General features: G+C 39.7%; 1 protein-coding gene and 1 long non-coding RNA gene across 3 annotated transcripts in view; one reads left to right on the forward strand and one right to left on the reverse strand.

Annotated features, from left to right (window-relative positions):
• The window catches only part of SMPD3 (sphingomyelin phosphodiesterase 3), a 115,410-nt gene extending 100,862 nt beyond the window's left edge, over positions 1 to 14,548 (reverse strand). For both annotated transcript variants that reach the window (XM_069968417.1, XM_069968418.1), the window contains exon 1: positions 14,458 to 14,548. The gene's annotated coding sequence lies outside the window, so the exon portion shown is untranslated. The remainder of the gene's footprint in view (positions 1 to 14,457) is intronic.
• LOC138789659 (uncharacterized) lies at positions 200 to 8,723 on the forward strand. The gene is made up of 3 exons (XR_011362753.1): positions 200 to 314; positions 5,955 to 6,021; positions 8,600 to 8,723. It is a non-coding gene; the product is annotated as an uncharacterized lncRNA (long non-coding RNA).
• Positions 14,549 to 21,508: the final 6,960 nt, after the last annotated feature.

Here is a 21,508-nt window from a genome sequence, read left to right on the forward strand (position 1 = left end):
CAACATAAAAAGGGGTTATGTCATTAAGAAAACTAGGTTTAAACTGATGCATTATGTAAAATAAACATTTCAAATGTACAAGCCTTTCTAAAATGGTACTGTTTGAAAGATATAGACTTACTAACCCCCATGTGCCCACTAAGATGGGCCAGGCATGCTCAGTCTCCAGGAAGTACTGGCAGTTGGTCTCCACTGAGCCTGCAAGCAGGGGGAAATGTGGGAAAGTGTTTGCACTGCATGGCAACAGTAGGGGCACAGTTTAGAGAGGAAACAAGGAAGTGTTGAAATCCATGGGGAGAAAACAGTTCTGGGATGTAAGTTATTTTACTAAAACAGCATATTTGCACTCCTTTACATGTAGTACACATCTGGTTTTCCAACTTTAAAGTGTATACACCTACAACTCTCCAAAACATGAATGACAACCAAATATTTACGATAAATATACTTTATTTTAATATCCAATTTTTTTTTTTATTATTAAAAACACCCCCAATAAAACATAGAATAACATATAGTGCGGGGTCTCACCAATTCATGAAGTAGTACAGATGTTTACAATAGTAATAATATCAGCAATCTATCATATACACACATAAATAAGGTACATATGGCAGTGTGTATCTAGCTCAATCCTGACAAGAGCATCAACAAGCAATGTGAAGGATAATATATACAAAATATAGATGGGACTCATTTATATCAGGCTGTTAACATATAGTTGCTAAATAGCAAAAATATAGTTGCTGCTAACCAAACCAGCTGCAAATGCCTAACTCTACAATTGCCTATTGCATGCTACATAGCACATACAGGTAAAGATAAAGAAACTTACCACAGTTTGCTGGTAATACCATGTAAGTACATTTAGAATGGGGGACCCCACCTCAGACCCTGGCGCACGTTTCGCCTGCCGGCTTCCTCGGGAGGTCGTTGCTTAAAGCGTAACTACCATCTTTAAAAACTTTTGATTTGTCTTAGTGAAATGTTAGAAGTGCATGTTGGTCGGGGTCTGATCAATAGACCAATGCCCCTTTATCTCTGCTACAGGGAGATGAATGCTGTAGACTTCTCGTCCATTCATCAATCTGCCCTTTGTTCTAGCAATCGGCGGGGTTCTTAGCAGCAGGACCCCAACCAATACGCACTTCTGAAATGTCACTATGACACGTCAGAATTTAAAAAAATGCTAGTTATACTTTAATGACACAACCCCTTTAAGACAGGCATATATATGTACATAAATATCACCTATCCTTTCTTGCATCACTCACTAGAGAGCTCTAAATTGCCAAGTGACGTAAGCGCAAGAACTGTGTTGGGACCTTTATCAAATTGGGTTTCTATGGTTGAGAAGCTACTCAGAAACCTAAACTCACCATATACAATGTGAGGCACTGGCTGGTGGTATATGTATCTATGTGTGATGGATGTATCTGGGTTTGGCAAATGCATGGAGAATACCACCCACTGGAATGCATGCTGCTTGTTGTCATATAATGGTGGAGGAAGGATACTGGCATGGGGCTGTACGTCAGGGTTTGGGTTAGGCCCCTATTTTCAGTGAAGAATAATGTAAATGATACAGATTACAGATATTTTAGACAATTGTATGTTTCCAACCTTGTAGCAGCAATTTAGAGACGGCCTTTTCCTGTATAAGCATGACTGTACTCCTGTACAAGCCGAGCATCATGAAGACATGGTCTGATGTGTTTGATGTGGAGTAATGTGAGGGCCTTCACATAATCTTTACTTCAACTTCACTTATGGTATGAATTAAAGTGCTGATGCTGAGCCAGACCCTCTAATCCAAGATCAGTGCCTGACCACATAAATTCTCCAAAATGTTACAGAAAACCATCCTAGAATAGCAGTTATAGCCACAAAATAGGGTCCGACTGCATTCTAACAACTAGAGCTTTGGAATAGGATTTCCAACATATTCATATAGTCAAATATATATACAGTGGTACCTTGGTTTAAGAGTAACTTGGTTTAAGAGCGTTTTGGTTTAAGAGCTCACAGTTTTTCAAAATTGTGACTTGGTTTAAGAGCATTGTTTTGGTTTAAGAGCTCCCTGTACTGGGTGGGAGGGCGAGGGGGGGAGGGGCATGGCCTGCATAGCGGGGTCTACAGCACTGTACTCTGACCATGGAAGTCTCCCTCACCTTCCAAATCATAGCAGATCCACTTCAGGCTGGGGCTTGCATCAGGGGACAGGACCATGGAGGTAATCTCTTTATAGCTGTAATCCCTCTCTCCACAGAGAGTGCTGCATGTATGTACCCACATATGTCCTGCTCATTCCTTCATGCTCCCTGCAGTCTCTGTCAGTCCTGATTGGTCCATGCTGATCACACACTCCTTCTCCGTTGCTGTCATGTGACCACACAGCCCTCTGACAGCAGCCCTGCTTCTCTATTCTAGCTTTTTGTACTACATTACTGCGTTATGAGGATCTGCAGTTCCATCCTGTATCTACAAACTGCTGCAGTTTTTTCAGGTTTATGCCCTTACTATACATTGTACTCCGCATGCTGACTACTATACTGTACAGTAACTTATAATATCACATATTCAGCTGTTTATAAATGTTTGTATTTGTTTTACATGTTATTCAGAGTATAAAATCATTATTTTTAAGGTGTGGAACCAATTGTTTGCATTTCAATGATTTCTTATGGGAAAATTTGCTTTGGTTTAATAGTGGAATTGGATTACAAGCACGGTCCCAGAACCAATTAAGCTCGTAATTCAAGGCACCACTGTAGGGGGAGATTTATCAAACATGGTGTAAAGTGAAACTGGCTCAGTTGCCCCTAGCAACCAATCGGATTCCACCTTTCATTTTCCAAAGAGTCTGTGAGGAATGAAATGAGGAATCTGATTGGTTGCTAGGGGCAACTGAGCCAGTTTCACTTTTGGCTATATAGCGTATATGAATAAAGCCTAAATTAAAGAACCCTTTTCCATTTATTTTTTCAGCGTGTTTCTCCATGCTCTGAAGTACTCTGCTAAACAAGAACAGCACTTGTCATCCTGAGCTAACTGGCTCATAAACAGGCTGCTACAACTGTAATTGCTAAATAGGCCAATATTACATCTATAAGATATGTTCCCACATAGTATTTTGGTCCTTTTTCAGCTGGAAATGGCTTAAAAGATGGGCAAAAAGCAAATAAAACAGCTGGAAAAAAACAATGTGTGCGAACATAGACTTGTGCAAAAAATGGCTTAAAATAAGGCTGAAAATGTGACTTTAGCTTCAGGCTTTGTTCACACACAGTATTTTTGCTCAGTATTTTTCAACCAAAACCAGGAGTGGACTGAAAACACAGAAAGGCTATTTTTACACATTGTTGAAATTGAGTGGATGTTATGTTAAAACAACAGACGTTATTTGCCAATAAATTATGGCAATCCACTCAATTTCAACAGTGTGTGAACATAGCCTTTCTGTGTTTTCAATCCACTCCTGGTTTTGGTTGCAAAATACTGAGCAATACTACTGTGTGGGAACATACAACAACACTTATATGCCACAGTGAGACTAACTTCCCTGCTTCCAATAACCGACTAGTGTCATAAACCGTATCGGGAAAAATATTAAGGGAATAACTCAGCACTAACTAGCAACACAACCTATAAAAATATGTAGCTGATAACCCAAATGATATTGATAAAAATACTTTATTGGTACTTAATTTAAAATACATGTGAAATAACAGATAGAGAAAACAAAACTGGATTGGCAAGACACATGGGCTACATACATTAATGGTGAACAAACATCTATTGGAAATAACCCAAAGGTAAAAACGCTGGGAGTATCATAATACAGCTTCCCCTTAGTATGGTCCAACAAACGTGACTAATAACATCAGTTGCATCAAAAAATACGATATTCAATACCTTGGATGTGTAAGTACACAGAAGCCCAGTGCCGTGCGCCCCGACGTACGTTTCGGCTAAAACGCCTTTATCGAGGGGTGGCGCTGTATCGTGAGATCCGATACTATATAGGCCGCTTTAATTAACCCCAGCCAATCAGGTGAAAAATGCCAAGCGATCACAGACATTAAGAAGATAAAAATCACCTGCATGATTCTCGGCGCATAGTGTCAAGAACATGATCCCCCCGAACGCTTCCGGGCCAGAGACACACGTGACCGCATGTCACAAGTCCATACAGTCACGTGACATGCTCAAACCCGGAAGAATCGAGGAAAGGACCCAACGCATGCTCACTCATGCGGAACATAGTTGCCAAGGAGACCCACATTAAACCACTGATTGGATATAATATAGAAGAGAAATAGATGAATAAATAAATCCGAGACCTCAATATACTTAAAAGCACTTAGAAGGAACACATAATTTTACAAGGAATGAATATACACATTTGATCAATATATTCAAAGACAGACATGTTCATAAATATGTTTGACTAAAAATCCCATTACATGCCAAATAAAATAAAATAAAATATAAAGAATAAAAAGTGCCATTATAATGTCAAATAATGAGCAATGTGCTATCTATTACAGAATAAATATTTACACATGTTGTGGTGCCTGTCTGCACCCAACATGAATAATAGATATTCTTCTCACCCACTTTTTCATGTTGGGTGCAGACAGGCACCACAACATGTGTAAATATTTATTCTGTAATAGATAGCACATTGCTCCATTTTTTTTACCCACTTTAGAGGGGTTTATCAGCCTGGTTTTAAAAACCGTGCTCAGGCAGGTCAGGAGGAGGACGTGAAAGCCATACTTTCCACATTCTCCTGCTGTGCCCCTGTAATGGAGCCCTGCTCCCCCTGCCCCATCACAGCTGCTCATTGGCTGACAAGCATATCTCCCTCCAATCACTCTCCATGAAGGGTGGCACATTCATGGAGACATCCAGACTGGGGGCCTCCTTTAAGTAAATAAATGCATCAAAAACAAACAATATGTCCTAGAACACACTTGGCATCTATAGCTATTAATGCTGCTAAAATCTTGCAGAAATCTTGGGGTCACAAAAATATCTTAAAAACATTAGTAATTTAAACACAACATTAAATGACTATGCAGTTGCATACAGTAAAGGATCCGGATGTCCACACAAGTCCTTGGGCCACTGTGCTACTTCATGGCTTTAATTGAGCTGAACAAATCACATATGTTTTCAAAAAGAGCTCAGGGGGCTAATTAAGATCATTATCTGATGGCTTCTGGCAGGCAGACAAATATACAGCTGTCAGTGTGACAGGTATATGGTGTATTCTGTTTGCATACAGATCCACCATATGTGTATTTATCTGTCCCTACACACACACACACACACACACACACACATCAGACATAATATTTAAACTACTGTCTGCCTAATGATGTGTAGCCAGAACAAGTTTGACCTATCCAGGCATGGAATCCACAAGACCTCTAAAGGTGTTATGTACTACCTGCCACCAAGACATTAGCAGTAGATCCTTTAAGTCCTGTAAGTTGCATGTTGGGATAGATTGGATCATCCACAGATGCTCACTTAGATTGAGATCTGGGGAATTTGGAGGCCAAGTCAACAGTTTGAACTCTGTTATGTTCTTCAGATCATTCATGAACACTATTTGCAGCAAAGCAGGGTGCATTATCCTGTTGATAGAGGTCACTGTCATTATTGAATACTGTCATAAAGGGGTGTACTTGATTTACAACAATGTTTAGGTAGGTGGTACACGTTAAGGTAATCTCCACATGAATTCCAGGACCAAGGATTTACCAGCAGAACATTGCCCTCTAAAGGCTTGTCTTCTTTGCATTGTACATCCTGGCGTCATCACAACTCCAGGAAAGTGATGCTAATGCACCCAATGATCCATGTTATGTATAAGAACATGTGATCCATCAGACCAAGCCACCTTATTTTATTGCTCCTTACTCCAGTTCTGATGCTCACAGGTCACTGTTTGATGAATCCATGACACTGTAGCTGGTGAAGCAGTTGCCTCTCTTTGGATCACATATGGTAAGTACTAAACACTACACATCAGGAATGAGACCTACTGTTATGTAGATGATCTAATCTAGATATACAACCATAATTTGGTCCACGTCAAAGTTGCTCAGATTCTTACACCGTCCCCTTTTTTTCTACCTCTAGCACATGAACTTCACTGTTTACCTGAAGTATACTATATCCCAATCTTTCACAGGAGTCATTGTTACATGATGATCAATGTGATTCACTTTACCTCTCAGTGGTTTTATTGGCTAATCAATATTCCATGTAAAACACCACAATGTGTATACCACACAGCCTATACTGAATACCTACCTTGAATGACAGGTATTCTTTATTATGGCCTACTTACAGACAATATTGCCTAACCAGGTGAGTTTCTACCAAGCAAAATGTGAGCTGAAGATAGTAATAGCTATAAAAGTATGTCTGCAAAAGGAAGCTGTCTCAGTGTGAGCGTTCCTCTCAGTGAAAACATTGTGAATCATTTAAAATGATCCTCAAAGCTGATATCCGAACTTCTTTTTAGAAAACTATAGGTGGTGTCACCATGTGTGACCTGCTTAAAAATCCTGGATCATTATGTCTAAAGTATCTTTGAACTGTCTACTAAATTCTCCATAATGGATGAAATATAGAATGGATAAGGCCCAAAGTAGAATACATTATTTATTGTATTCTATGACTTATTATGAATTATTTTATGCAAATAACAGAGAGCTTCCATTAACATGAAATTCATGAAATTTCACTCTTTTTATACAAGTATGGAATACTGATGTTCCTTGTAATATCTGCAAATTTGTATTCAAAGTGTCACATAAAAATATGAACTCAGCCTTGACACCAAGTATGTAGAGTTATATGAATACGAAAGAGTCTAAAAGTAACTTGGGTTTCCCTGGGGCCATGCTTAAATATGGCAGCAATGCAGCAGACTCTGCATGCTAATTTGCAGCTAGAAAATTAGCAGCAGACCACAGTAGCAAGTGTTGGGATCTCAACAAATACATCCAAGGCATTTTGGTTTGGTTTTTCTGTGCCATTTTTGGAGTCCCGGGAGGGGTGTAAGGCTTTATCTCACAGGGAAAAGAGGGCGTACCCAGGGATTGGACGGACATTTTAGGTGGGTGAGCTTTCAAGGGTATGTGAATCCTCAGGATGGGAAGGGAGAGTCTTGCAGTGCAGTCACTTTAGTGGCAGCTAGGGAGCAGAAGGAGAGGTGGATGGATTTATTTTCAAGGGGCCTATATAGGGGCACAGTATGGGAGCCTACCATGTGGTGGTGCAGAGGGGTTTTAACTACTATTTGGGAACAGTGTTAGGTCCTACAAAACGAGAGCAAGGAGGGTTAGGGTTTCTTAATACTATATGGACACACAGTAGGAACCTACCATATGCTGGTGCAGAGGGTGTGTAACTACTATATTGGCACAGTGTGGGGACACAGAGGGCGATTAAATACTATATTGGGGTACCACTATGTGTAACTACTATGTGGGGCACAGGGAGTGCAGCCCACAGCACTCTAGTTAGTGTTTTTTCTGACATATGTCTTTATAAGTTTTAGATGTTACAATTTTTCATGTATTTTATTATACCAGAAAAAGACACTGTATGAAGGAGCCCTTGGGCTAATATTATTGGAACACTTTTGCTTCCAAGAAACACGGCTTACTTGGAAGCCACAATATTAGATGCCTACCCTTCTGAATGGTCTCTACAGTGCCCAAAGGGAGTAACAAGTGTTGATATAAAATCTATGTAATGCTGTTTCAGCCCTCATCGCACAAAGCTTCTTATCACCCTCTGTATTTCAACTAAACTCAAATGAACCATTGAAGCATGAAAAATGCTCTAAGCGCTTAATATGTGGCGTGTAATCATTAGTTGTTACAATACGACTGGAGCTCCTAAAAAAATCACTGGAGATAGAAGATTGGGAAGAGAGAGTTATGTTAGCAGCAGCTGTTGTCGGTGTATGCGCTGCTGCGTTTAGCACTTTAAAAAAATCACTAGTATGGGCCTTGTGGCCCTCAAAATTTAGAAGACACATTGTCCGTCATGTCTACTATGACCATCACAATGCTCCTGTCCTGTTATTAGTGTACAGTTAATATTTTTTGCCCTTCTGTACTTCTTTTTTTTCGGATTTGGAGTATATACATTGGTTGGGTAAAGTTTTGTTCTGGTATGGTAGAAAAAGGCTGAAGGGAAACTGATCTCAAAACCAGTCCCATTTTTGTTAATGGGGTCATTCATGGCATCCAACGTATCAGTTGCAATACTGGACTGGCCTAGGTGCCAATAAGAGAATCTGTCTTAGGGTGGTATTACAGTGGACGATTTTTCTATAAACGATCTCAAACGACTGCTATGATGAACGATCTTAAATTGTTCATTCTATTACACAGGTCAATGATCGTTACTTACAGTTGTTCTTGCACTCGTCCTTTCTTGGCTGGATTATAGGTTAGACTTGGTGGACATGTATTTTCTTTACCTTAGCAACTATGTAACTATTTATATGTAACCATATGTAATTCTCTAAATTGATATTGTTAATCTTATTCCTCCCACATAGCATTGGGGCAGTCAGGAGGCGGATTGTTTGTTCATATATTCCTCGTCCATATGAACAGGAGACAAATATAGATGGACAAATCTATATGCAAATAATACCTAATCACAAGTCAACTTTCAATTTATTAAACTACACTCTGTTGGCAACAAGGCTGTTTTTTTTTGTTTAGATAATAGAGAACCACTATGTAAACTAACAATTACTACTTACAAACAGAAAACTTTATTTTAGAAGCAGTATAATATTGCTATATACCATGTGTACTGTATGAGAACCATTACCTGAAGTCTTTTGGAACTTTTAAAGCTTTTAAATTACTAAAACATTTACATGTATTATTATGTACAGGTATATAATAGATACCTAATAAATATTTACCTAATTATACATAACATTCTGGAACAGAATCTTACCTTACACCATACACTTGCTCACCAGGTGGTGCTATTTCTACACTTGATTTTGTTAAACTTTTTCCCTGCCAAATACATTTGTCACCTATCACAGGACAGTTGATTTAAAAAGTTTGATTACTAAGAGCCCATCACACAGACCCCATGATCACAAAAACGGGTTTTGTGTCTCCTTTTCCTCCAGACCCATACAACAGTGGTGAGTTTAAGTGGAGCAGTCGTCTCTTGCCACAGTCATGCAGGAAAGAGGGAATGGGAAACTCACTCACCCCATTTCGAAAATTCTGAGTTAATAGTGGATGGTCCTGTGCTCAGTTTGTTCAGCTGTTAGGCAAAGTGAAGACAGGTTACAAAAAGCATGTCATCCTCTCTCTCAGGAAGACATGTCCTGCATTGCCCAGATAACCAATTGATTGTGTAATGCTTAATTTCCCCTGTTGAGGTGCTGCAGAGAAATGTCATACCTACTGCAGGGTTCCTCCATATTACAAGGCTAATCCTGTGGGTTCCAGCCGGGGACAATAGTTTATCTCAAGCCATTTTTCTAGCAATTAGAGAAAAAGAAGTGGAGAAGTAAGAACTTTCTTGAGGAAGGATTTCAATAAGATGTCCAGCAGGTTAGAAATGTGCATTTACTTTCTACACCATTCTTCTATCTTCATTGGATCTTTAACAAGTTTGGACTTTGTTGGCAGAAAATTTTAACTTCTATGTAGACTTGAGACACTCCAGGAGTAGGTGACTATTTGAAGCTGCAATCTAAGCTAGGGTCACACTGTATCTGAGTGAGTCAATATGTTCAGCATCTCTGCTAAATGGAACATAGGCCCAAATAATCAGAAAGGTCAAGGCTATGTTCACACCACGTTTTTTCTTTTCCTTTCTTTAAAAGAAAAAATTATATCTGTCATTTCAAGTTCAAAATGTTGTGTGTCTTTTCGCTGTTTGGCCTTCGGGCAGAGCAATGATGGCTGTTGGTACATGATTCTAGTTCTGATGGACTGATGGCCTTTGGGTGTGTCTTAAATAAAAAAAAAGTCCATTGAATTTAATAGTAAAAACGGTGAAAGGATGGTAAAAAAACAAAAACTGTATGTGAACAACTAAAAAATAACGTCCAATGTTTGCAAAAGACGTCCAAAAATAATTGTCATCATTATTTTGATGTCCACGCAAACAACATCCATTATTTAATACGGAGGTGGAATTGTGGCAATAGCAGACTTCTTTTTAAATAGAAAAAGCAGACGCCTTTTCTGTACAGTATTTTAAATATAGTGTGAACATAGCCCAAAAGAGTATCCTTTTGGTCTCCATCGAGTGGAATGGCATACAGTTATTTTGTATTTTTCCCATTGTAACCAATCAGTGACATATGCTGCTGTTCAATAGTATGCTAGAGTTACACATCGAAAAATATGTCCAATATAATCCTCTGATGAACAACTCAAATATAGTGTGAACATAACCTTAATAACACTACTAACAGCTGTGCCACTAGACATTTCATGGCTTTAGGGAAAGAGTTTTGTCAAGTACTACAAATTCTTGAAAGGGAAATCCACTCAACATTATGTTATGACATGTCATAGATAAATGTAAACTGAACACATTGGTGAAAACCAAATACATTTTAAGCAAAGCACTTACACCATTTTCTATCATTTCTCACATCCAGAACATCTCCTTTTCTCAAGTCCATTCACATTTATTACAATAGTAAAAATATAATAAATGTGGGATGCGCAGAGGCCACCCCCACCCCCTTAGCATGAGTGATGCAGACTGACAAAAATTACAAAAACATTGTGCAAAATGGGTGACTTTCTGAATAATAACCCTACCCCTCCCCTGCAGTTTATGCAGCTTTTAATTCCAAAGCCAGAGGTACACAGCAGAAGGGACAAGTTCCTTTTGAAGTCTCTTATGGCTACAACTTAAAATTATGCAGTGTTTTTCCTAAAAATTCTGTTTGTGAAATCCCCTTAGGCTGGTTACATAAATTTTTTTTTCAGTAAAATGTCATGTTTTTTCCGCAACTTTATAGCGTTATTCATTGTATTTATTTATTTTTGGCATCCAAACCTTATATTGAGGTTAATCTGTCACCTGCAATTCATGTTCCAAACTATGGACACTATTAGGTCAAGAAGATACATAGTACCTTTCATATATCTGTTTGTACTTCCATAATGTAGAAAAATGCTTTTGATCTCCTGTTTAAAGTGTCAAAGAGGCGTTCCCAAGCTCCTGAAGTTTAGCAAATTGGAATGTTTCCTTGCTCCCCCTCCCATACCTGACCCTGCTTTGGACTCAGCTTCGACACATAAGAGGGATGCAAGGAAGCATTCCAGCTGGCAGCATTTCAGGAGCTTGGAGCTTGACACGTTGCACAGGAAAATAAAATCAGTTTTCTATGTTCTAGAAGCACAGAAGTTGGATGAAAGATACAATGTGTCCTCTTGAATCTTTGAAGTTAATAGTTGTTGTTTTTTTTTATTTTTAAATACAAGTTAAACTGTGTATAATAAAGGCTACAAACAGCGTAAACAATCAGTAACCCATCCCCTCCCCTCTTATTTGGAATTGGATTTATATTTGTATCCCATTCACTATATAGCATGCATATGAAAAAAAAGAGCAGGATATAAAAAGGGGCATTGACATCTGCATCCTTCAATAAATCCTTCAAAAAATAGTAAAAGCAAAGGAGACAAAAGCTTCCATCACACTGCATCTTATAGTGTCCTTGGCAATGTACAACAGGATTCCTCAATGTATAAGTCCATTGAACACATCCAATTGATGTGTGGCATAAGTGGCACAGACTTCTATTGACAAAAAAAATGGTTTTATACTTTTTTTTTAACTGAATGTCTCAGTATAGAATAGCTTAACAGATTGCATACAACACTCTGTGATATACAATGATATAACCAAGGTAAACTGGCCAAAGGAAGGCTAAAATGACATTCTTTTGGCCCCAGTAGTGAATGGAAGTCTGCAATTATTTAAAAGGGTTGTCTGGGCACATATACTTACTTAATATTTTGCTGGGACAGCTATAAAAAAGGAATACTCACCTACCTGGATTCTCTGCAGCTCCTGGCGTGGTGTCATCACTCTCACTCTGCTTCCTACTTCCGGGATAGACTCATCTCAGCTTTTAGACACTGACTGAGGTGGGACACTGCTGCGGCCACTGATAGGCTAAGCAGACATTTCCTTCTGAGATGAGTCTGTCTGGGAAATAGGAAGATGAGTAATGAGCAGAGGTCTGAAAGACTCCACACCGGTAGCTGCAGGAGACCCAGGCAGGTGATTATCCTTTTTATATTATGTTTATAGCGACCACAGTAAAATATAAAAAATATTATATTTCTGGATAACCCCTTTAATATATCCGCTGGGACCTTTCCCATTGAAAAGAGAGTTTGTTATGTTCTGTCACATTTCTTTCTTTGGATCAAACCCCCTTCTCTCTGTGTAACCTGTATCTTATTTCTCTTTCTTTCTCTTTCTTTGTGGGTGGAGCTGAGTCTTGCGCATGTGTAATCTGTCAGCAGAAGCATTGAGCACCATGTGTTCATTATTGTGCCAGACCCTAGGTCAACCAGATTAGCGTTTGTTGGGCCAGTCGAGTCTGAATACAATCCTCTAGGGAAGTGAGGGATTTCTTTAGCACTCCTATAGGAATAACATCTACAGCATAACATTTGAATATATATGATCCTGTCAAGCTGATCCATTAAAATAAGTAAAAAAAATATAAGTCCTCATATCGCTATGTAAAGCTGGCATGCTTACATTGTGCTGATGGGGATATGACAGGATTATTTTCAGGAGCACATGGTGCAAGCATGGTTGACTTCATAGGGATGGAGCACATCACTACAGCAGGCCCATGTCTGCCACCATTGTGAAGAACAGAAAACACAGATTTCTTCTATTTCAGGTCTGAGTGTATATTATATCATGTAACTTATGGATGCCTCACAATGAGTTGTAGTTTAGATGACATGAAAGAACAGGAAAACTATAATATAATCAGCACACAATCAAAAGACATAAAAGATAATACTATGACCAGCCAGACTGGGCAGGGTAAGACTGCCCATGCATGAGGTTTGTCAGTACACCATCCTATTCTTTTCTTGTAGAATTCAGTTAATCAATCATATTTGATACATTCCAGAAAAGTTACTAATACGATGCTCTGCAACCACTGACACCTATATGATAACTCCCAAACCATCATTCCATGCAGAGCGTCACTTTTCACACTTGAGGATTCAGCAGTGCACATTGAACACCTGTTCTTCTCATGGAGATATGCTTAACGTCAGTCTTTTCCTGACAAACCTTCCTGATTTCTTTCTTTCACCTTGCCTTGTTTCAATTATAGTTAACTATTTCACTAAAAACCATGCTATCCTGCACCCTGAGCCCATTCCCCTAGTTATGTCCATGTTATTTAGAAATCAGCAGCCATCTGCATCAGACCTGAAGCATTTAAGAAACAGTCACTCAGCCACTCCCATCCTGCTTTGTGAAAGACCAAAAGCCTGGGAAACTGACCTCAGATATCCCAATTTCAGGAAGCAAGAATAAAGGCAGGGACTATATATATATATATATATATATATATATATATATATATATATATATATATATATATATATACACACACACACACACATATACATATTTGTATATTACCTGGGGACTAATCTAGATACAGTGATACAGTGATTACACTGAACTTCTTATGGAATTGTGATGCTGATTTGCTTGCAGTGGTTAATACAGTCTATATCACGATATAGAAGAAATAACACTGTTACATAGGGAATGCAGTGAAAGTAGAGTGCAAGCTGTTGGAGCAATTATTAAGGACTGTTCCAATGACTTGCATTCAATAGGCTGAAAGCCATAAAGCCATGTAGATGATAACACTACAATGCTTTCTCATACAATGAAGGTTTATGGCCTCTGGGGTATTTTTCATTCCTAGATTCATGTTCCTAGGCAGATCCTGTGCCCACCATCTGTCTCTCCTCCAAATCACATCTCTGAGTAGATCAAAGCATTGAAGCTCCACACATAAGAAGCAGACCCAGTACCAGTGCGCGAGATTGCGAGATCACATAATTATATACCGTATTTTATAGTCATTTACAGAGTGAGATCCATGAGGCTTTGCTGTTTAAACCACCTTCTAATCTTATGGGTGACATAGCTAAGGCAATGGGGAGGGGGCATCCTTAAGGAAAGGGTCTCTGCTACAGCAGGCATCTGCCATGCATAAGAAGCATGGGCTAGGGAAGAAAAGGGGATAGGGGGTGAGTAACCAGAGTTGTAGCAAACCCTGCATGACACTACCTGATGCTGCAGAAGCAGAACAGCTCAGACCAATCATGCATATCACCAGAGGACTGGTCTTACCTGTATGATGTCCACTATATGAGGGCAGACAGGTCTTTGTGGTCCCCTCCTTTGCCGCTTCCCTCCGTCTCTCTCTCCTTTCCCCCTGTTTCTCTCCTGTGTGTCTCTTTTCTGTCACTCTCTCCCTCCCTCCTCTTTGCTCCCTCCCTTCTCCTCCAGTCTCTCCCTTCCTCCCTCCCTTCCTCCCTCCCTCTCTCTCTCTTTCTCTCCTCTCAGCACCTGCTGCTGAGAACAGCTCCTCTTGTAACAAGCAGAGCGCGTCCACGAAGATTGACGGGATTAAACCAAATACTGTGGAGCTGTATAGAACAAATCAACAATTTCAATGAAATAATGAGACGGACACATAGTTATGGGTGAGTAGGGGTTGGCCACAGCTTTAGTAATGTAAGGGGAACCTTGTCCAATATAGCTGAATCTAATAGCTTTATTACCAGTTCAAGACGTCACCTAGAAAGCAGTCTCACAAGAACCATGTTGAGTATGACTTGGTAGCAAAAGCATAACCAAAATTCATTGGGCCCCATAGAAAAATAAAATGGGCCCCCACTATTTGAATAACGGAAACTGCAACAGCAGAATAAATAGCAATAAGCAGCAATAATGGTGGGGTGATCTGTGGCGGCCATTGTTGCCGCAGCGCAGTGTCTGTGGGGCTGGCAGGAGTGGGGTTGTTGGACACTGGGTCACTCCCTTTATGGGCAATGGCGTTGTGCCAATGGTGGTTTGCTGTCCAGTGCTACTCCGTTTAGGTTAGGGACCCACACGAATCTGGAACCGTAAAGTGGTATATGTACACTTTGATCAAAATGTGTACTAACTCCTGATGTTAGCACTGATTGTTCTGAGAAGCAGTGGATTGGTGTATAGCATTGTGGATGTGGGGCCATGTCTTTTGACATATAGCTTGGACAACCATACTGTACACTCCTCAACTTTAAAATTGCAATACCAAGAAAGAAAAGTCATCAAAATGTAGAAATCACAGGATGAATGGACATATAAATGATATGCAAATGAAAAAGATAATAAAATGGAAACAAAATATTCAAAACACCACAATTAATTCAGTATTGAGTATGAGCATCATGCACAGAAATATCTGCACTTGCATCCCTTGTCATGTTAGTAATAAGGTTATTAATGGTTGTCTGAGGAACGTACTGCTATGATGGATGCAGTTGGCATGCAGATAATCAATAATAATTAATAATCTCATTAAAAGCATGCCAAGGTGTGTAAGTGCATGTATTTCTACATGTGACGCACATACTTGTACTGAATAAATAAAGATGTTCTACATATTCTTTCCATTTTTCCATTTAATGATATTTGAATATCATTAACATGTCCATCGATCCTGTGATTTCCACAGTTACATAACTTTTCCCTTTGGATGTTGCAATTTCATTGTTGAGGAGTGTAACTATCCTTACACGCGGCCAACTTAGACATCTGAAAAATGAGAATACAAAGCATATATGCAAGAACACATGTAACATGAACGCTAATTACTTTTCAAATATTAACCCTTTGAGGACCAGGCCGAAAATGACACAGTGGACCACGTAAATTTCAGTGTTTTCGTTTTTTCCTCCTCCCCTTCTTAGACCTCTAGCACTTTCAGTTTTCTATCTACAAGGCCATGTAAGGGGATGTTTTTACAGGAATAGTTGTACTTTGTAATGGAGTCTTTCATTTTACCATAACATGTATGACGGAATCCCAAAACTATTATTTATGAAGATATAAATAGGTGAAATCGTAAATAAGAATGCAATATGGTAACTTTTATAGGCCAGTCCAAACACAACCACAAGCAGGTTTACACAGATACTCTAATATTATATATATACTGTATATATTTTTAATGAAATCCTTTTTTTGGCAATTAATTATTAATAAAATTGGCCTATTGTAACGCTTATAACGGTTTTATTTTTTCATCTACGGGGCTGTAGGGGGTGTCATTTTTTCCGCCATGATCTCTAGTTTTTATTAATACCATATTTGTGTAGATCGCACGCTTTGATCACTTTTTATGAATTTTTTAAAATATATCATGTAACATAAAATCGGTAATCCGCGCACTTTTTCCCCTCTTTTCGTCTACGCCGTTCACCGTTCACAATGACGCTTGTTATATTTTAATAGATCGGACAATTACGCATGCTAAGGTATATTATATGTTTATTTTTTTATTTTTATATGTTTTATTTATATAATGGGAAAGGAGGGTGATTTAAACTTTTATTGGGGGAAGGGCTTTGGGGTAGTGTATTAGTGATTTTTACTTTTTTTCTTTACACATTTTAAGTCCCTCTGGGGGACTTTTACATACATTAGTTTGTTTTCTTCACTGATTATTGCTATGCCATAGGCATAGCATTGATCAGTGTGATAGGCGATCTGCTCATTGAGCCTGCCTGTGGCAGACTTAATGAGCAGAAAGCCGATCGGACCGCACGGAGGAAGGTGAGAGACCTCCGGCGGTCCGTATCAACGATCGGGATCCCCCAGTCACACTGCGGGGGTCCCGATCGGTAAGTGACAGGGGACTCCCCCTGTCACTTACATTTAAATGCCGCAGAGTTTAAGGAGTTAATGACACGCTGCAGCGCGATCGCTGCAGCCTGTCATTAACGGTCCGGTGCTCACTGCAGCCGGCCTCCACCTCCTATGAAGCGCGCTCCGCTCCAGAGCGTGCTTCATAGCAGGAGAAATAACCCTGGACGTACAGTTACATCCAGGGTCGTCTGGTGACAGACTTCCATGGCGTAACTGTACGTCCAGGGTCGTCTAGGGGTTAAGGGGCAATTCACACGTCTATGATATATACAGTCCATGCACGGACTGTGTTCTTCAGACTGGACCTTGGAGCTCCCAACATCATGATGCCAGGAGTTCCAAAACTGTTTAAATATTTGCACTATTGTTCTGACACAGCGTGTCATTATAGTAGGGCAAATATTTAACCCCTTCAGGCCAGCCTTATGGCTATATAGGTTCCTGCTGCACGTATATATACATTCCTTACTTTAATGTGTCTGGTGTTTTAAAGTATGCATGGCCATTTTAATGAGATCAGCCTTGCACATTACTGTCCCCAGACAGGGAATAATGACAGGCAGCCGCGGTCCTGCAGCTGCCTGTCACTTATCCTCTTAAACGCCAGGATGCATATCGATTGCAACGTTTAAAGGGGTACTCCAGCGCTGATAAAAAAAAGGTCCCTGAACAGGCTCCAGTTGGTCTTCATTTTTTTCTTCGCTTCCTGGTTTGGGCTTTCCCATGATGCACTTTGTGTCCTGTGATGTCTAACTGACTCTGTAGAACTGTTAGATGGCTTACATCTTGCTCAGTCAATCAGAGCTGAACAACCTGAGTCATCTGACAAAGGGAGGCTGGCTTAACAAGGCTTAGACCCGACTTCCTCTTGATGATGTCATTGTCACAAAATGGCTGCCACAGAACATCTTGGGGTCAACAGTCATTAGGTAAGAATGAGTTTACTTCACTTCCTGGTGGGTGTTGATGGTGGAAAAGACAGGGAAGGGGGGGGGGCAGATAGGTAATTGAAGCATATTACAAAGTTTTATAACTTTGTAATGTGTTTAAATTACTGGGAAAAAGTTTTTTGCTGGAGTACCCCTTTAAGGTAGTCAGTGACAGGGTAAGCACCTGTCATTAACTGATCAGGGCCTCTGCAGCTCCCAATCATTTGTACCGGCAGGCGGTGGTAAGACACCTCCGTCCTGTTGGATCTTCGATCTGTATATAGAGTCTGCTCTCAGGCAGACTCTATGTACAGATTGCTGATAATTAGAGATGAGCGAACCTCGAACATGCTCGAGTCCATGCGAACCTGATTGTTCAGCATGTGATTAGTGGTGGCTGCTGAAGTTGGATAAAGCTCTAAGGTTGTCTGGAAAACATGGATTCAGCCAATGACTATATCCATGCTTTCCACATAGCCTTAGGGCTTTATCCAAGTTCAGCAGCCACCAGTAATCAAATGCCGGACAATTGGATTCGGATGGACTTGAGCATGTTTGAGGTTCGCTCATCTCTACTAGTAATGCTGATGAATGCTATGCTATGGCATACAACTCATCAGTATTTGCAATCAGAGCATAGCATAGATAAGTCCCCTAAGTTCCCACAAGGTGAACAGCGTAAATGAAAAGTGAAAAACACCCACTAGAACTGCTGATTTTTAAAAATTATACATTAGAATAAAAATTAATAAACACACAATTTCTCTTATACCCATATGATACCAATAAAAACTAGAGATCAGATCAGCAGCAAACAAAAAAGTGACACCCAACCAGCCCTATAGGTGAAAGAATAAAAACGCTATGGCCCTTAGAAGGAAAGGAGGAACATTAATTCAATTTAGGCTGGACATCTGTGCATCAATGACCTTTGTTCATGAAGGGGTTAAACAGTTTCGTTCTGAGGTCCGGTGTGCAGTATACATTCTGTGCGAGAACTGTATATTGCGGATGTGTGTATAGCCCTTTATAAATATGGATATAAATATGAGTGGGCTAGGACAATTCCAATGTTACCCCCAAAGCAGGCTTCCATCTGTTCAAAATGTTAACATCCCCTTTTGACATGCCCATACCAAAGCACCATCAATATAAAAGGACTACAGCATGTGCCCAAATCCTTGCCGAAACGCTAACTCTTGTTACTTATTAAAAGATGGCAAGATGACAAGTAGGAGCAAAAAACAGGGCTCAGTGGTTGAATGGCAGTATATGATGTAGTACCTGCAAGTAGAAGAAAATGAAATTGATCCTTAAAATAGACTACCATGAATCCTGGCCATATATATTAGTTTTGGCAAACTTTAATGAAGTCCCGCTAGACTTCAACGTTCCTGGACAATAATTTGGATGAAGGAGAAACAGTCGCCAACATCAATCTGCTGAGGTGCAGAAAGAGGGGGAAGACGTAGAAGATTGAAACAATTTGGTCTCATAATCCTTTCAACAAACAACTGAGGAAGCACAAACAATACAACATAACAAAAAGACTGACACACCAATAAAAGCTTATCTTTTTGTTCTTTCTTCACATCCTTTCAAAATCGGTCTGATCAAAAAACATTGGGAACATTCAGAATGCCTAAGAGGTGGACAGCAAAAGCTACGCCTTACAACCATATTTGCATTGTTAAGGCAGACACATCTTACTGTACAAGACACTCAGATATGACAAGGTAATAATCTGTCTACATGAATATGCAAGGAAGTGTTAGCCAGCAAGTCTCTTGTTTGTGGGCCATCATAATGGTAACTGGCTATTGTCAGCAATAGAGAGAAATAGAGATTTATTGTTTATCTTGATTTGTCATAAAATAAAATAATTATGTATTGTTCAGGTCTGGTATGGTGGTGTTCTCCAGTCACAGTATGGTGGTATTGGTCAGGTCTGGTATGGTGGTTTTATCCAGTCACAGTATGGTGGTATTGGTCAGGTCTGGTATGGTGGTTTTATCCAGTCACAGTACAGCGTTATTGGTCAGGTCTGGTATGGTGGTTTTATCCAGTCACAGTACAGCGTTATTGGTCACGTCTGGTATGGCAGTGTTATCCAGCCACAGTGTGGTGGTATTGGTTCTGGTGTGGCGGTGGTAAATGTGACGCCTGGAGCTATTACCTACCAATCCTGTGGTGAGAATTCCTTCAGACAATATGCAGACTGCTCTAATCATTGATTCAGTGTGGAAATTTGTTTTAAGCAGTTAAAAAAACATAAAAAACTTGATTCAGTCAATGTTTCTCCATGTAGAGAAATGCATGTGGCCGAAACCAGACTGGTGAGTGAAGATGGGGCGTCTTCAGGTTTAGTGCCTAGGGCAGCAGCAGCTGGTAATATTGCCCTGAGAATACAGCAGCAGAACAGAGTAGAACCAGAATCAACGTCAGTACAGACATGGTCAAACCAGGAAGGTGCATCAATGTCCAAATTAGCAGGCAGATATGGAGGTCAGGAGTTCAAGTAGAAGGGTTAGGTCCAAATAGCAAGAAGATTCAAGAACACAAATAACATGCCAGAGAAAGCATGGGATGGCAGGTGTAGAGCCTAATTGGCTCCCTGCAACTCATTGGTTGGCCTGCCCCACCTCATGACCGGGTGACATCATCACTGGTCACTGGGGAGATTGGGAGAAGGTTTGTGGTACCACTATATTGTAACTGGATAATGCCACCAGAATTTACTTTCTCTATTTTCTACATCTGGCCCAGACCATCTTGACATCTTTTTCCAGCTGCGACTCACATAAAATAATTTTATAAGTAGTACCCTGCAATAGCATTCAGACCTGAGAATCTAAATTAAATCAGACCCAAATAAAATAATTAAGTCCAGACACCTCTTTAGGCTTTCCCCTCCATGCTTTTGGTATCGCTTAACCTCAGAGTGTGTATATGTGCCAAGAAAAAAAAAATACCTATAAAGAAACATAAAGAATGAAGTTTGTAGTGACACAATGAAAAATTGGCCAGACGTGGAGAAAAAAGTCATTTAGTTCATGTAAAACTGCCGCGCGTGTCTCGCTGATTGTTTTCCTGATCAGTGGGAGTGTCAGTGTCATGCTCATACCAATCAAACTTTTGACAAGTCCCTGTGAAATGTCTTTTTTTTAATCATGACAGGTGAGCATTAAGCTTGGATGCCACTGGGAAAATTAATTTGGCCTATACAATTTGTAGAAGTATTGTGAGTTCAAATTTTTAAATCTCTATTCAGAAACAATATAGCTTCAAAAATAGTTAACGCAACTCTTGAATTTCAAATTTATATATGTATCTCTATTCCCACAGTCCTGTGTTATTTGATACATTGATGTTAAAATTTTGAAATTTGCTCTAATTTCCAAGATATAGACGTACTTTCTATACTTCTCACAGCCTGTGATACAATACTAGGAAAAGTTTGCATCATCAGTATCGCATCATCAACTGGTATATTGCATCATTTTAGAGTGACCAATAGTTATGGTATAAGTCTAGGTTCACACTGCGTTTTTGCT

Source organism: Dendropsophus ebraccatus, chromosome 4, assembly GCF_027789765.1.
Source record: "Dendropsophus ebraccatus isolate aDenEbr1 chromosome 4, aDenEbr1.pat, whole genome shotgun sequence".
In the NCBI taxonomy this organism is placed as follows: Eukaryota; Metazoa; Chordata; class Amphibia; order Anura; family Hylidae; genus Dendropsophus; species Dendropsophus ebraccatus.